Source organism: Chamaea fasciata, unplaced genomic scaffold, assembly GCF_029207755.1.
Source record: "Chamaea fasciata isolate MVZ Bird 193981 ecotype frontalis unplaced genomic scaffold, bChaFas1.0.hap1 SCAF_1, whole genome shotgun sequence".
NCBI classification, from domain to species: domain Eukaryota; kingdom Metazoa; phylum Chordata; class Aves; order Passeriformes; family Sylviidae; genus Chamaea; species Chamaea fasciata.
The window spans coordinates 91668020-91681096 of record NW_027094086.1 but is presented as its reverse complement, the minus strand read 5'-3'; the positions used below and the strand labels follow the sequence as shown (position 1 = coordinate 91681096).

Below are 13077 nucleotides of genomic sequence, written 5' to 3'. Positions count from 1 at the left end.
ATGGACTGCTGCAGGCAGATGTGTATGTATGGAAGGGAATTTAAAATGTTTGGTTATATATGTTTAAGTGTATATATAGGTGATTTTCTAGGTAGGACACATTTGTTTTTCACAGCTGAAATCTATTAGAATGCAATGTGCCCTTTGCTGGACACAATGGGGAATATTAAACAGAATCAAATTTTAAAGTGCTGCAACTGCTTAATGTGCAAAACCAGCAGATAAACTTTTTTTAATGCTTTCCCTTGTCCTGTGACATTTAAAATATCCTGCTCACAGCCATCCTTACCTTGCCTAATTCTGGTGTTATATCTGACATGAAACACTTCCATCCTGAGGTGGGTCCTTGGCAGTCTTTAATATGACAAAATGATTTGGGCTTCCTGTCATTCAGCTTAAATCACTTTTCTACCCATGCATAAAAAAAGCTCCAGCGCAATCCTTGATGGCCTCAAGAAAAGCATGTCTGGTCCCAGCCTAACCCTCAGCTGCATGGCACTGCATTGTCATCATAATTGGATGTGATAGATTTTCACTCTGCTTTACTAAAATTTTGTTTGTAATTGAGAAAATGTGCCACTTGCAGTTGAAAATAAATTAGCCCAGAGCAACAGCAGCTTGACTGTTTTTTAAAACTCTGTGTGTGGGCTTTTTAAATACATACACACACACACATGTACATACATACATATATATATATATAAATATATGTGTACATATATAAATACAAATACAAATACAAATAAAATAGAACAGGTCAAGTGTGTATCTAGGATTAGAAAAATATCCCTTTCATTGTTAAATGGCGTCCTGAACTCCATTTTCTCAATGTGTGTTGTACATTTTCCCCCTCAGAGAGGGTGAAAACATAAAAGCAATACAGCAGACTGCAGCGTGGGGGAGGGTTTCTTTCCTTCCTCGCACTTTCTACTTTTGTCAAGCCACCTGAGAAGTTGATATGAGAAGGGCATTTTAGAATAAAGACATTACTCTGACAGCAAATACAAATGAAATAAAATTGGCCTAAGGCTTTGATGCCAGAACCTGAATGGAGAGCTGAGAGTTAGCAATGCACTAGTTTAATACACCAGAGAAATAGAGCTAGAATAATTTGCAATGCGGGATGATGAAAGAAGAAAATATAACAAACCCAGAGATTAAAATTGAGTTTCCAGCCTGTGTAAATTCACATTTTGCACTCAAGTTGACCCATAAACATTGGAAGAGAAGCAAATATGCAGTTTTCTCTTCTTTTGGAACTAAGCTGTTTGACGTCTGGAGGTGGCATGTCAGGATCTCAACCTTGACACTCCAGAGGGAAGGATCTGAAAGTCTCACAGTTTTGGATGAAGTCTTCTTCATGGACATCTCCTGATTATAGAAATAGCCACTTCCAGCCACATTAAGCCATTGCTTTGGTCACTGAGCAGACAAATGGGCTTTGTGGTGGAAGAAAAGGAATCCCTGAGAGAAAGAAGGCACTCATAGGACACCTTGTGCATGTGATTGATGCTCCTTTTCCCTGTACATATGTACACACCTCCTTAGCTCTCTCATGATCCAGTTACTTTCCTTAATGTAAAAACTCTTAAGTTAAGGATTTTTTTGGGGTTTCATGCTTGTACAGCCTTTATAGCCAGAAGTGAACCTAAGTGTTGTCACAATGCAAAAAAAAAAAAAAAAAAAAAAAAAAAAAAAAAAAAAAAAAAAGAAAAAAAAGATAGCCAAGGGCTTAAAGACTGAATTGTTTCACATTAACATAGAGGTCTGTTTATTTTCAGAAGACCTCGTTTATTGGTCTCTAATGTTTCTCAGGTTTGTATGACCCAAATCTGAATTGTTTGACTTTTTTTGCAAAAGGCATTTTGGCAAGTACTGAATTCATTTTTGGTATTAAGTCAGCTGTAGAGAAAAATAAATAAATTGCTGAAGTATCAGAGCCAATTATGGGCACTGGTTCATGTGCTGGATTCTGCATTTCTCTTTTAGATATTTAAATGATTTCAATGCACAGGCCCAGTCATTCCAAGTCTTTGGATGTATTTAAAGCAATTGAAAATCCCTTTTCAACACAAAAGTCAAATAATCTTATAGCCTCTTTTAACAAATACTGATGGTTACCTAAAGATTGTGTCAGGATGTAAGTTTTAACACAAAATATGATTTTCTGGTAAAGGAATGTTTAAGTTACACAGGAAAAGTGACATAAAGTACAAGTAATAACAACAATTATTCTTTTTAAAAAAAACCCCGCAAACCATGGTTCAAGGACTACATTATCCTCATATCCTGGTATAAGTCACTTCACTTTGTTCAGATGTAGAGCTTCACTGAAACAGAGAGTGATTTGCAGCAAATAAATGTAAGTCATACAGAATTATACAGGTTTTTCCTAAAGGGAGAGTTTGCTGTCATAAAAACTACCTGAAGGAAGGAAACTAACAATTCAAATAAACTAGTCATTAATTTACATCTAACTCATAAATCTGAATCCTCCGAGCCATTGATTTTGGGTGGGAAGGGCAAGAGTACTGCTTTTGTCTGATTGTCTGTGGAGTAAGAAGATAGTGCCGCTATCTCTTTCATCAGGAATTTATGTACATTAGAAAAGCAATAACTTTTTCACAAGTATACCAACTATCACAAGTAAACAGCTTCTTCAAGCTTGATGGCAAAACCTCCAGCATTTCAAAGCAGCAGTGCACTTGTTTATTATCATATAGAGTTTAACCTCTAAAAACCTAAGTTTTCACACTATCTGATTTCCTGCTTTTCATGCAGATATAAAAAAATATAGTCTAGAGTGTAAAGGAAGGCGAAGCTTGTAGGCAAGAACTGGCCAGCTGGTGATGGAGGTTATTAACTGAGGACAAAGCAGACATTTACAACAGTGTCACAGAAAAGGGAGAATTAAACAGAGATCTTTAGTAATGTTTTTCTCCTTCAGAAATATCACTTTGTCTACAGCCATTCAAACACTTGGGGAAAAAAAAGAAAAAAAAGTAATATGAATGTTTAGGCTTCCCCTAGGCATTTTCCATGCTCTAGATATCCTGACTGTAGCACAGTATCCTAGCTCATCACTGAACCACGTCTCAAATATGCCCTTCCCCTCACTGGCTGGAGGGACTAATTTGTGAAGAGAGATTAAAAGAATTAAATATAGATAGCTTCGCTAAGTGAGGACTACAGTGGGACAAAAGAATAGCCTACAAATACATGGAGGGGGTTAATTCCTGGGGGAGGTGAATTATTTAGGACAATAGGAGGGGGTTTAACTAAGAGAAATGGGATGAAATTAAGAATAGGAAAAATTAGGCTGAATATATAAAAGAATCCTTCTTGACAGCTAGATCAATTTGGCCATGGACGACTGTCCCTTGGGAAGTGATGAAAGACCCATCGTTTGGTACATTTAGAGGCAGGCTTTGACAAAACATCATTTAATGCACTATGGAAAACCACTTGCAGTGAAATATGTGAGAGGAGTTGATAGGTGTTTTTGGTCTCCTCAGTCTTTCCGTAAAAAATTTAATCAAACCAACCCTCCAACTCAGCATACCAGCTTTGTCATGCCCACACTTGGACCACATAGATCCACATCGGTGCACGGGAGCCACACCACCCCCATCCCCTTGCCCAGATGGAGCCTGGTAAATCATGCAAGCTCTTCTCTTGGCCTGCGTTTGTTTGGCAGGTCAAGATGCAAACGGTGGCCACCCCCATCACAGGGATCCTTCTGTACTCTCAGATGCCAAGTTATCCTTTCCCTCCCCTTTATTCTGCACCACCCCATGGAGGTGCTGCGGCAATTTCTTCATGTTTAAAATCCTCCAACACAGAGGGCTTCATTTTGGGAGCCCCCCGAAACCGCAAGTGTTTGAAACACTTCCCTCACTTTCCAGTGTGTTCCAGCAAGATAATGCTTGTAGCCACCATCAGTGAGAGCACTAAGCACCACAGCATAAGAATTATGTTACCTTTGAGTTTTGTTAGATTTAAAAAAAGGTGGTGATGGCTTCATCTTACATCTAGGAGGAAGAAATTGGTTTCTGTAGCTACCTGCAAGATTCTCTACCCAGTCCAGCACCTAGGCATACGAAGGGCATGCAGTACAGTAATGTTTTTACATAAGTTTATTGTAATTAAAACTGCATTAAATAGGGACTCGGAGTCTATAACTTTTAAAAAAGTGGTGCAGAGAACTGAATTCTACATGGCTTTGGTCTTCATTCAGGCCCTCAAACCAGGAATAACATGTCATGACAGAAAGGTGTGGCTTTCCAGATGCATCTGACTTCCATCATAATGAGGAACTCCATTTTGATACCCTAAAATCCTTAAACCTTCTTAGTTGAGACACAGAATGTTTCCATATTATGTGGAATGTTTCCATATTATTCCCTACAAATCTCTCTTATCTAAAGTCTCTCTATGACCCCGTCAACTCCTGATGACTGTGCCACCACCCTGAGGGATAAATACCCCAGGGAAAGGCAGCTTTGAGAAGGAGCGGTCTCACACAAAATGAATTCAGAAACTCTAGTTTGTCATTTTGCCCTTCTTTTGCAGGGAAAAAATACCCACCATCAACAAAAAAACCCACGCTAGTGATTTCTTTTGACTTAAACTGGGCATTCAAAAAGCTGTTTTTATTAATGAATCATATTAAGCCATCAGTGAAAGGCTCCCTGACTCTGTTTAAATAACAGGCTATGATTCCTCCCTCCCGCACCCCCCTTCCCTTTGGCTCCACTGCTATTAATTGAGGAGTTTCTTTGTTTCTTTTCTAATGAAGCTAACAGAACACATCTGTCAGGTGCTTGTATTCTTCACCCGTCTATAGTATGTAATAGCCCAGCTGGAGGCTATAATGCTACACAATACCCCTGGCCGTTACAGCAACTATTTATTCCTGGGCTTTTCCTCAGATAGGGATTTGAAAAAAGTCTGAAATTTGGGCCTAATTGCTATTTACACAGCGATAGACACCTGTTCTAGCTGAGACACTGGCTCATGAATCCCACACCTGAGACCTTAGGGAAAGGGAAGGGGAAAATTTCAAGCAGCTGCCAGTCCAGTTCAGAAACAGAGAGCTTTTCTACGAGATATGTACATACAGTACATAAATCCATGCCTGAGTATTGCCATAGCTACTGTTTCACAGCCAAATGTTCATTTAAAGGCTTAACATATGCTGGTTGTGTGGACACATGTACACAACCAGGAGGAAAGGGTTTTCTGCCTTTGCTTCTACGTTTTTATTGGAATCTCCCAAATTCTTGGTGCCAGGATTTATTTCTCCAAAGATCTGTGGCTGCAGGTTGCTGCCAGTCACCGAACTTCCACTCTTGCCTCATGTTGTGCAGCACAATCGCTCCATTTTCCCCTTGTTTATGCAAAGGATCCTGCTCTTCTTCTTTGTTTCTGTTCAGGGGAGATTTTCTTGCCCCTGCGCTCCTCAGGAGCAGTAGTCCACGGTCGAGACTTTGTTCTCATAAGGCTGCTAACAGTGAAGGGGGAGTGCAAAACCATACATGAATCGAAGTTAGCAGCATCTCCAATGCAGTTAACGGTGAAAATTGATTAAAATGCAACTAGACCACAAAGCTCCCCGTTTATTACCTCAGATGTGTGTCAAAGACACAGAGCTGAAAAAAACGTTTCTTTCCTCTTCTCTCCTATTCTGGTCATTGTCATTCCTCCCCCACTATATATTTCTGCCATTCTTCCCCCACTTTATGTCTCTGTTTAGTGCCAAACAGCCCCGTTCATTAGGTGTGGGACAGAAATAAAATGTTATTGCCCTGCTGCCTTATCAGATGACAATGTCCTCTGCTGCTGCCAGGGAGAGGAGCTGGGGTGCCTACTTTTTACAGAACTTTTCCCTCCAGTCAGGGGGCCCTCTGAGATTTTCAGTCAAGACCCCGTTTTTGCAAAAAGACCCTTAATTCAGGCTGTTTCTTCAATCTAGCAATGCCCTGTCATCCCAAGGCCACCTTCATAACACTTCTGTTTGGGGGGAGGGAGGAGAGAAGTAGGAGAAGGGGTTGAATAATTAACTGGAAAAATTGGTTCTTGTGTCATGCAAAAGACTTCTGAGAGCTGCTGAACATCAAATGAAAGAAGGGAAGGTGAGGAATAGGAAGGTTAATAAATGGATTTAAAAAAAAAAAGTGAGAAAAGCTCACACGACAGATGAAATAAGAGTACTGAGCCAAGCGGAATGTTCTAGAGGCTTTCAAAAACATGTATATCAGAAACAGAAAGATGAGTCAAGGAGCCAGCAGTGCTTTTAAGATGGGGTGGGGCACCTAGATTGGTGAGAGATGAAGGGGATACTGCTAATATTAATTGTTTGCTGCAGGGCTCACAAAAGCAGTTCAGTAGCTGAGGACAAAAACAGAAATTCATTTCCCAGAGGAGAAAGAAAGAAGTAGTGAGTGATCCCAGGGTCATTCCAGGACAGGTGATAATGAAATTAGAGTTAATGAAGATGAAGAAGACACCAAAGCCAGATGAGCCTCCATCCCAAGATTATGAAGCTGATGCTAATAATAAATGCTCCCTGCACACGTAGAGGAACCTTAAAGGTAGATGGAAACCATGTCTGCATCTGATTTAACAGGAACTCTGAGATAATAATAGACATTAACCTTCTTCTTCTAAAGACTGAAGTTTTAGTAACTGCTGAGTACCTATGAGCACAGAATCATTCTGATAATGTTGTTAATGAACCTTCTCTGTCTATGGAATAGATTCCAGATTAAAGGGTAATACAGGATGGATCAGATATAATTTCCTTGCTATTTGGCCCTCTATGGCACTGGGACAACTTTCTGATGAAACCAAATCCTTGATCTATGGTAGAAGTAAAACCATACATACACATGTGTAGGTATTTACATTCCTCACTGACGAAGCTGCACGTAATTGTGAATATAAACCAGAGGAAACAAGATAAAAGGAAACAAAAATGTCTCTTTCAGAGACACTAAAGTGACGAGACTATAAAGTGACGAGGAGACAGCTCTGATTCACTATTGGCTTGTTCCAGGGTGATTTAGGGGGATTTTGTCTCCCGCCGTAGCATGACCAGTAGGTAAGGATGCAGTGAGTGAATCTTCACTGTGGTGGCACTGATTTTGACTGCCTAATACAATTTTTTATTTAACAAAGGGGCAGCTTTGGGGATGGTGCTGTCTGTTCTTCTGCTTGTGTAGTCCCATGTGTGTGTGTGGTTACTTAACATCCACAAAGAGAAGACCTTGGGTCTGTGATCCTTGCTACACAACACTCCTGCTGATTCACATTCCATGTCTAGCAGAGCACACAGCTTTTCATCATTTTTAAGTGCTACGACAGGATGTTAGTACCCTACCAGTCTCATCCTTGTTTAACCAGCATGATGTTTTTAATGCTTTGTTCTGGACTTGTGGTTTTGTGCTCAGGATCAGACTCACCCACTCCTTCTCTCTATTTATGCCTGTATACAGTTTATTTCACCTGGTTTCATATCTGAACTCTCTCTTAAAATTTTATTCTTAACACCATTGTATGTGTTGCAGATCAAATCATTTTCCTTTCCATTTCTGTTGCTACAGATGTCTTCACCTGAGCTACAACAAGCTGGTCATCAGGGCAATCCCTTGAAACACCTTTCTATTGTGAAGGATTTGTAGGGGAGTGCTTTGGTTGTTTTTTTTTTGTGTGTGTGTGTGGTTTTTTTAATTTTTCTTTTTTTTTTTTTTGTAATTAAGTGAAATGCTTTTCTGTTGAGAATGAAAACATTATGCTTTTGAGTAGATGGTAGTTATCCTTTCAATAACCATTTTTTTGTATGATACTTCTTCAAAACTTTTTTTGTTGCCTGGGTAAATAATGCCCAGTGGTCTTCCTCTCACTGATTCTTCTGAGGGTGTTACTTCTGAGTGATTTCTCTCAGGTTTGTTGGCCACAATGTTCTTCATTAAGGATATGCCTATACTGTTGGTTGGAGAAAACCCCATTGAATATTGTGTTACTACAGCTCTGTGTAGTTGATAACTTCCTTGATGTGGAATTCAGATTTACAGCTGTGGAAGGCTTTTTTCCAATCACTAGTTGCACATCTGAGTTTAGCAGTCTCTGATGTTCACCTTGCTTTCCTCTGTTATTTCTGTAACCAAAATGACTATATCCAGGAAAACATAGTTGTCAGGATGCCATTTCTGGCTCTGTTAAATTTGTCTTATGCAAAGCTCAGGGTGAGTAGCACTGGCCTCCATAAATGTAAAGAACTTTTTAGGCAAGCAGTGGATGTTTGCAGTCTGTGTGATGCCATCATTGCTTTGGTTTGGCTCATTATTAATGGGTTGAAGTTCTAGATATAAGGGAAAGAGCTTTAGGCGTTAAGAAGAAGTTAGAAGAAGGCGTTAGAAGTTAAGAAGTTAAAATTCTTAAGAAAGAATTTTAAAAGTTAATTGTTTATGAAAGTTCTTAGTTTCTATTTTTCAGCAGTCAGAATAATCAGCAACAGTGTTTTGTTCCCAGCTCTGGCTGGTTCTCAGATTTATGTCTATACTTGGTTAAATCGGAATGGCAGGTTACTTTCTACCTTTCCACCATATTCTTTTTAATGACAAAGTGTAAAAGGATTCAGTTGGTCATTCCGAGGTTTTAAAGTTAACAGAAATGCTTTGCAAGACGTAATCATGATTTTAAACTCAGCCAATTCTGATTGTTATTGCAATATTATCTTGCTACCATTGTTGAAAAATATTTAATCTTTGAGAAATCCTGCTTTTTTTTTTGGCAGCACTACACCCAAGATCAGGCACAGTTGGTTTTGGAGAGGGAGAATTTAATACTGTATTCTTTGATCTTTCACTGTGAAATATTTTCTAGACCAACAAATGTTTGTTACAATCTGAAATACAGACTATACATACACGTCATACAATATACATCATACATATACAATACATACACATCCGATAGCATACACACGTGGCGTAAACCAAAAGCACATACATCCAAGAACCACGTCTCCTGAAATCAGTGAGACTCTTCCCAGATAAAGGCATTGCACAAGGTATGCAAAGGTCACAGATTTCAGGACTTTTAAACCCAGATCTAGAAATCAAATATAAAATAGGTGGGTAGAGGGTGCTGAGGTCTTCTTTGGCCTATGAACTTTTTGGAGCCAGGGCCTCACCACAGTCCATGTTTGCACACTGCCTTGCACAACAGGATTTTTTTTTCTGGCTGACTCTTAGACCCAGAAGTAGTGAAAAAGATTAACACTGACAACATGTTTTAGTGGTGCTCTTGGGGTCAGTCCTTCCCATGTGTGAATGTCTGGCCACACAGACCGTCTCCTTCTTACCAGGAACTGCAAAACCTTCTTGTGGCCAAGACAGTAATTTCTTATAGACAAAATTAATGTTGTGAGAGTATTTACTGTACTTTAAGCTGCCTTTTAATCCTAGCAGGTGGAAACAAGAAAGAGGTTTAGCAGTATGTGAACCATCTGTTCTCAGTGGACTACGAAAAGGCTGGAGCAACTGAGCTGAGCTATTAGAGACACTTCCACATGTTGTCCCACAGCATCCATTTGACCAATTATGTGGAATAATAGTGGAATCCAGATGTGATCCAGCTACATCTGAGTTCTAAGGGTAAGAAACTTGCCTATACATGACAGAGATATTACACAGTGGCTTGGCACAGTCCAGCAGTTTATTTTGAATCCAGTGTTTAACCTCTTTTTCCCCCAAGGTACAAATGTCAATATTGGATTTTCTCTGGTTGAATGAATGTGTCACAGAGCAGATTAACCACTGGCAGTGAAAAAGGACTTCCACTTGCCAAAACTAAATTTTTCATAAATGGATCAAAACAGTCTGAGGTACAGAAAGGAAGCAAGACAGGAAATCTTGCCAAATTTAGTCATGATGGTTCATTAAACTGAACTTAAGACCTCGGTGTATGTACTTATTAATCTAGAAGCTCCTGCTTTCAGCTGGCAGGACGGAGAGGCTTGTGTGTACCCACATATCTGCATTTGAAAGTACATGTACACCTGGGGATGAGGTGGCAGGGCAGTAGCTAATCAGACAGATGAAGCTAATACTCATCACAGCAGAGCTCCTCAAGAGCTCACTACTCTCTTGGCTATCTCCATTTTCACAGCATAGACTGAATTTCCCCTCTCACTCTCTGGGTAATATTGCTGTTCCAACACTTCATGTTGTGTTTTGCTAATTGCAGAGCAGTGTTCAAAGCATGTGGGCTGGGGAAGGACCTGGTCCTTGTGAGCCAGGCTGGGTGGAACATTTGCTGCTGAGGGAGCACAGGCTGCCTCTCCATGCTGAGTACAGCTGCTGACACTCTTGGATGTCTGAGTGCCTGAAAAAATATGTCTCTTTCCCCCCTCCCTAAACCTGAATGGCATCTGTTATTCCAGCATAAGGAATTTCTTGTTTTGTTTACATGATAACATAGGTTGTGTGGTGTAGTCCACACGTTGGAAAGAAGTGATGACATCCAGAGGGACAGGCTTGACAGGTTAGCCTGTGTGAACTTCATGATATTCAAAAAAGTCAAGTTCAAGGTCCTACACTTGGATTGGTTAAACTCCAAGCACAAATACAGGCTGAGGGATGAATGGATTGAGAGCAGCCCTGTGGAGACGGACTTGGGGGTGTTTGTGGACGAAAAGCTGGACATGAGTTAGCAATAAGCACTTGCAGCCCAGAAAGCCAACTTCATTGTGTGGCCAGCAAGATGAGGGAGTGAATTCCCTCCCTTTACTCTGCTCTCTTGAGACCCCACTCTGGGGTCTCACCATAAGAGGAACATGGACCTGCTGAAGCCAGTCCAGAAGAGGGCCACGATGATCAGAATTCTGGAGGATCTCCCACAAAGGCCAGCTGAGAGAAATGGGGCTGTTCTACCTGGAGAAGGCTCCTGGAAGACCTTACAGCACCTTCAGTACCTGAAGGGCCTGCAGAAGAGTGGGAGAGCAGTTTTCACAAGGGCATGCAGTGACAGGACAAGGGGAAATGTCTTCAAACTGACAGAGGGTGGGTTTAGATTAGATAATAGGGAAAAATTCTTTATTGTGACGGTTTCGAGGCACTGGAACAGGTTGCCCAAAGCTGTGGATACCCCATCCCTGGAAGTGTTCAAGGCTAGACTGGATGAAGCTTTGAACAACCAGGTCTAGTGGATGGCAACCCTGGCCATGGCAAAGAGGTTGAAACTAGAAGGCCTTCCAACCCAAACTATTCCTTGTATCCGTGGCTTGTTGTTTAAGTTAGCTGAGCTCACCTTGGATCCAGTTCTTGCTGGAAAACTTAATTGACCTCATTATTTATTATTCTTTCAATTTTTCTGCTCCCTGCAAAGCTCAATGGCAATAACTTTATATGTTCTTCTGGTTCACTGGTTCTTTTTATTTTTTTTTCCCTTGGTATCGTTTCAGAGGCCTTTATCAGTTTTCCACTTCTGTGGTTTTAAGTTTTACATGTTTATTGCCTTGTTAATTATCATAAAAAGGGTAGGAGAGGAAAGAAAGGGAAGAAAAATAGGATACATGCTTCTGTTATTAATATATAATGGATGTAGTAACGTCCCAATTGTTCACTACCAGGTACTAGCATCCACAACAGTGAATTGCAATGCAATGTGTTGTTGAAGTGTGGAGACTGCAAGGATCAAATCACCTATCTATTCTCTGTTCCCTTTGACTTTACATGACTGTTCACTGGCAGATAATTGCAAACTCAGGCATCTAGTAGGCTGTGGAAAAGGGTAAACCAAAGAGCTGTGAGTCTGTTTTTTCTGGGCTGCTGGAGTACACAGGTAAGGTCAGAAGTGGTGTTGCTGGGTGTTAAAAGACATTAAAACTTAATAAATTTTAAAATTAGCAGTTCTACGTAATTCAAACTAGAAGAGTTTTTAAAGCTGGCTGAGCCTTTCCTATTTCTGAAAAGTGGGGAACCTTCTGTAAAGTGGGAGAAGGTCAGTATGGAAAGGGAATCCTTACTCCATCCAGGCGATTGAAATGACTTGTAACTTGAAGACGATCCTGGATCAATAACATCAGGGTTGTTACTGGCATCAATACGTACTTAAATGAGTATGAAAACTACGTAATGGATGATTTTTATGTTTTTTGAAGACAAACTCAGTACCTTTCAGTGGCAAGATTTCAATGCAATGGCTAAAAGTACCTGTAGTGTCTTGGTGAGCAACTGTAAAGTGCTTTACCTCATGCCAGATCCAATTTGTTTGGTTCAGGACTGCACAGAAGCCCAAGGTGATTAATCTGGATAGGCAGTGGAGTGGGCCATGTGGAACTTGCACCAAATCTTCCTGCATCCAGACCATGTCTTGGGTAAAATTGTCTTGTCTTAAGTGAAAAACACATGTTGATTCAAAATCAGTGGGTAAGAATGAAATTGATTAAGTTTTTCTTTTTAAATAACCTAAAAGCATCTGTATTACTACTCTGAGTTAGGTGGAGTGAAATATTAGTATACATAATAGTTTCTAATAACATTTTTATGACAGTCAGAGTCAAACAGCCTGACAGATCCAATAATTTCATGTACAATCAGTATCTAGTTGATCCTAAAATGATCTAGGGAGGATATCCCTGCCACTGAAGATGCAGAAGATCGTTAACAGCAGCAGTCTGATCCAGGTAGTCTGCAGCTAGGTCAAAAGTTGTGAGTAGCCTAGAACTCTTCCTTTGGATCCTGAGAAGTGCAGGGGGAAATGTTGGAGCAATGCCCTTTCCATTTAGGTTTACTTTTTATCAGTTCCATATCTATGTCAGGCTGACAGCAAGCAGACAGCTGTGTCACTAACAGATTGTCTGGATAGTGTCTGTTCCTCAGGAGCACTGATTTATGAGGCTTTACCAAAGTACTGAATATAGCATAGGCAGGAAGTACCACTCTGAAAGGTAGAAGTGCTGTATTTGTTAGGGAATGCAAATGAAACTGTTAATATAAAGAAGAGGAGGATATGGCCAAGAGTTAGGAGCTGCTCCAGGAGCAGGTGAGTGAAGACAGGGAAGTCATCTCA

At 40.3% G+C, this 13077-nt stretch overlaps 1 long non-coding RNA gene across 1 annotated transcript; it reads left to right on the top strand.

The window, feature by feature from the left end:
• Positions 1-7015: 7015 nt before the first annotated feature.
• On the top strand, positions 7016-12425 carry LOC136294746 (uncharacterized). The gene is made up of 3 exons (XR_010722577.1): positions 7016-7102; positions 9471-9659; positions 12286-12425. It is a non-coding gene; the product is annotated as an uncharacterized lncRNA (long non-coding RNA).
• Positions 12426-13077: the final 652 nt, after the last annotated feature.